At 43.8% G+C, this 3,378-nt stretch overlaps 1 pseudogene; it reads left to right on the plus strand.

Moving 5' to 3' along the window:
• Window positions 1-1,378: 1,378 nt before the first annotated feature.
• LOC138143264 (small ribosomal subunit protein mS25-like) lies at window positions 1,379-2,688 on the plus strand (annotated as a pseudogene).
• Window positions 2,689-3,378: the final 690 nt, after the last annotated feature.

The following is a 3,378-nucleotide window of genomic DNA, read 5'->3' on the forward strand; positions in this document are numbered from 1 at the left end:
GACAGATTTCCAGCTCAAGACAACCTGGAGGTTCAGCAGGAAGAGTCTGTTGCACCAGACTGGGAGAGGAGCAGACCCCAGTGGACTGAATTGCTGGCGGCAGTGGCAATTCTCGGATCTTTCAGTGCAGGAATGGGGGGGGGGTGTCTGTTGGAAATGGGTAAGAGAAAAGCACAGCCCTCCTCCAGGCCTGTGACAGTGACAGCAGCTGCTCTTGGGGCTATCACCTCACAAATTGAATGTTTGAAAGTCACCTATTTAAACTTCCAGGAGCCAAGATGGTGGAGTTAGTAGTAAGTTGTTCTCACCCTCCTTTATAGACTTTAAAGAACCCAGAGAATATTGCCCCAGGAGAAATCCTGGAATAGTGGAACCAGCAGACAGATGGGCTACAGCAGTCTTTTGGCTCAGGAGGCTAGGGTGATTAATGGGAAGACTCCCTCTTACTGTGGCTGAAGGAGACCAGTGCAGGATGGGGGAAGGAGAGGTGTCCCAGTGAGCCAGTGGCAAGCCCCACCTCAGCAGACCAGCAGGAGATCCTGGGCCCAGGGATAATAGAGCAGAAGAAATGCCAACACCAGACACACACCAGCCACCACCATCAGCTCTAGCTCAACACTGGGTAAACCACCAGACTCCTACAACATCCAACTGCCAACACCTGAGGACCCAGCACAGAAAACCAGTAACCAGGCCCTTAGTCCCCAGGACAAAAATTCTGGGATAGTACTCTCAGGCCCCAGAAGCAGAGGTCAAATTTAAAAGTCAGAAAAAAGGGCAAACATGAGAAAAAAGAATCAAAGAAAAACAATGAACTTAGAGAAATATCTCAGTGACAGGGAAGATCAAAACACAAATCCAGGAGAGGACAACATGGTCAATATACCCATAACCAAAGCCTCAAAGGGGAATATGAACTGGCCTCAAAACCAAAAACTCTTCCTGGAAGAGTTCAAGAAGGATTTTAAAAGTCAAATAAGAGAGGTAGAGGAAAAATGTAAAAATAAAATGGACAAAATGGGGGGAAAGCACACTGAAGAAAACAACTCCTTAAAAAGTAGAATTGTAGGGGTGGCTAGGTAGCACAGTGAATAGAATACCGGCCCTGAAGTCAGGAGAACCTGAGTTCAAATCTGGGCTCAGACACTTAACACACTTACTAGCTGTGTGACTTGGGCAAGTCACTTAACCCCAATTGCCCTCCAAAACAAAAACAAAAACAAAAAAAATGAATTGGCCAAATGGAAAAGGAGATACAAAAGTTAACTGAAGAAAACAATTTGTTAAAAATTAGAATATCGAGGTGGGAGGGTGCATGCAGGAGCAGCCGGGCATTTGTCAGTCTCGCAGCCCCTTGGGCTCTACCACTGCCGCCGTGATGCCAATGAAGGGGTGCTTCCCCATCCGCCAGACTCTGCAGTACCTGAGCCAGGGTAATGTGGTGTTTAAGAGCTCTGTCAAGGTCATGACCATGAATTACAACACCCATGGGGAGCTGAGCGAGGAAATTTGTGTTTTTCAATATTCCTCAAATTCAGTACAAAAACCCCTGGATGCAGATCATGATGTTCAAGAACATGATGCCATCCCCATTTCTGCGGGTTTTATCTAGATTCTGGGGAGCAGGTCCTGGTGGACATTGTAATAAGAATGTAAATTTTAAAGATCTTCCCTGCCCCTAGGCTAATGTGCACCTGAAGCCTGGGGTGGGGGAGGCTTGTTTTTCAGTAGATACTTCTTGATTGGCCAGTGAGTCAATAAGGTTGTTACATTCTCTGAGCCAGGAGAAGGCTATATAAGCCCTGATGTGTAGCTTTGTTTTTGGGACTCACTTTGAGAAGTGTTCTGTGATTTGATCTGAATTCTGGGAAGCTGTTGTTGAGAGTCCCCCGGCTTTGAAAAACCCAGAATGTGGAAACCCAGATGTTGACTGGGTATGGATGTAATGGTTGGACAGTTTGGAAATCTGTCTACTTGATGTTTCTGTCTTGATAATTCTGCCTGTATACTTTGAGGTTCAGGGTGCTGACCTTTTCTCCTGAACAAGGTAAACGATATATGTCTGACTGATTAAAGTAAGCTTGTTAACCCATTTTGAGTTGCTTTCCTTTAACAAAGCAGATCCAAGAACCTGTGGCAAACCCTGAGGACGCTTAGGGTGCTTGCTGCTACAGACGTGTAGGACAAGAGCAACAAAGAGATTGTGCAGCCCATCAGAAAGATCCTGGGGAAGAATGAGGAAGTCCTCAAGATGGAGGAACTAGAGAAAAATAAGCTTTCTCACCCAGATAATTTTGGACCCAAAAAATATTGCCTGTGGGAATGTATCTGTGAAGTGGAAGGACAGGTGCCATGTCCAGCCATTGTGCCTTTACCCAAAGAGATGACTGGCAAGTACAAAGCTGCTCTGAAAGCCAGTGCTCAAGACTGAGGGCACACAGTGGAGGCTCCTGATACCTGGGACACCCAGGCTTGTGCTGAAAGACAAAAGCCTTAAAGACCAAGTGATGGAGAGGCAGGTACTCATGTGGTCTCAGCAACTGGTAAGCTCCCAGGCCCCTCCAGAGCCAGGGAAGCCCAAGCTACCTCATATTTTGAAGGCCCAGTTTTAGACACTAGCACAAGGTGAGAGCAGCAAGAAGACAAAGGAAAACTGGGGGATTTGAGTGAAAAGACTTAGTTTGCTAATAAAACTTCATATTGACTCAAAAAAAATTAGAATATCAGTCAAACAAAATCAAAAGAACAAAAAAATAGAAGAAATTGTAAAATTTCTCATTGGAAAAACAACTGACTGGAAAATAAATCCAAGAGAGGAAATTTAAGAATTATTGGTCTACCTGAAAGCCATCATCAAAAAAAGAGCCTAAATAGCATCTTTCAAGAAACCATCAAGCACAAATGTCATGAGGTCCTAGAACCAGAGGGTAAAATCGTCATCAAAAGAATCTGCCCATCACCTCCTGAAAAAAATCCCAATTTGAAAATGCCAAGGAATATTGTAGCCAAATTCCAGAATTAATAGATCAAGGAGAAAAGACTGCAAACAGACAGAAAGAAACAATTCAAAAATCATGCAACCACTGTCAAGATTATGCAGGACCTTGCAGCTTCTGCATTAAAAGATCAAATGGTGTGGAATATGCTATTCTGTAAGACAAAGAAGCTTGGATTACAACCAAAACTCAACTACCTAGTGAAATTAAGGATAAACTTTCAGGGGAGGAGATGGAAATTCAATGAAATAAGGGACTTCTAAACTTTCCTGAAGAAAAGACCAGAGCTCAATGGAAAATTTGATCTTCAAATACAAGACTGAAGAGAGGCATAAAAAGGTAAACAAGAAAGGGGGGAAATCAAACATGCTATTCAATAAGG

Source organism: Petaurus breviceps, unplaced genomic scaffold, assembly GCF_028583685.1.
Source record: "Petaurus breviceps papuanus isolate PSGF00001 unplaced genomic scaffold, PetGlider_PUasm1.0 138, whole genome shotgun sequence".
Lineage (NCBI taxonomy): Eukaryota > Metazoa > Chordata > Mammalia > Diprotodontia > Petauridae > Petaurus > Petaurus breviceps.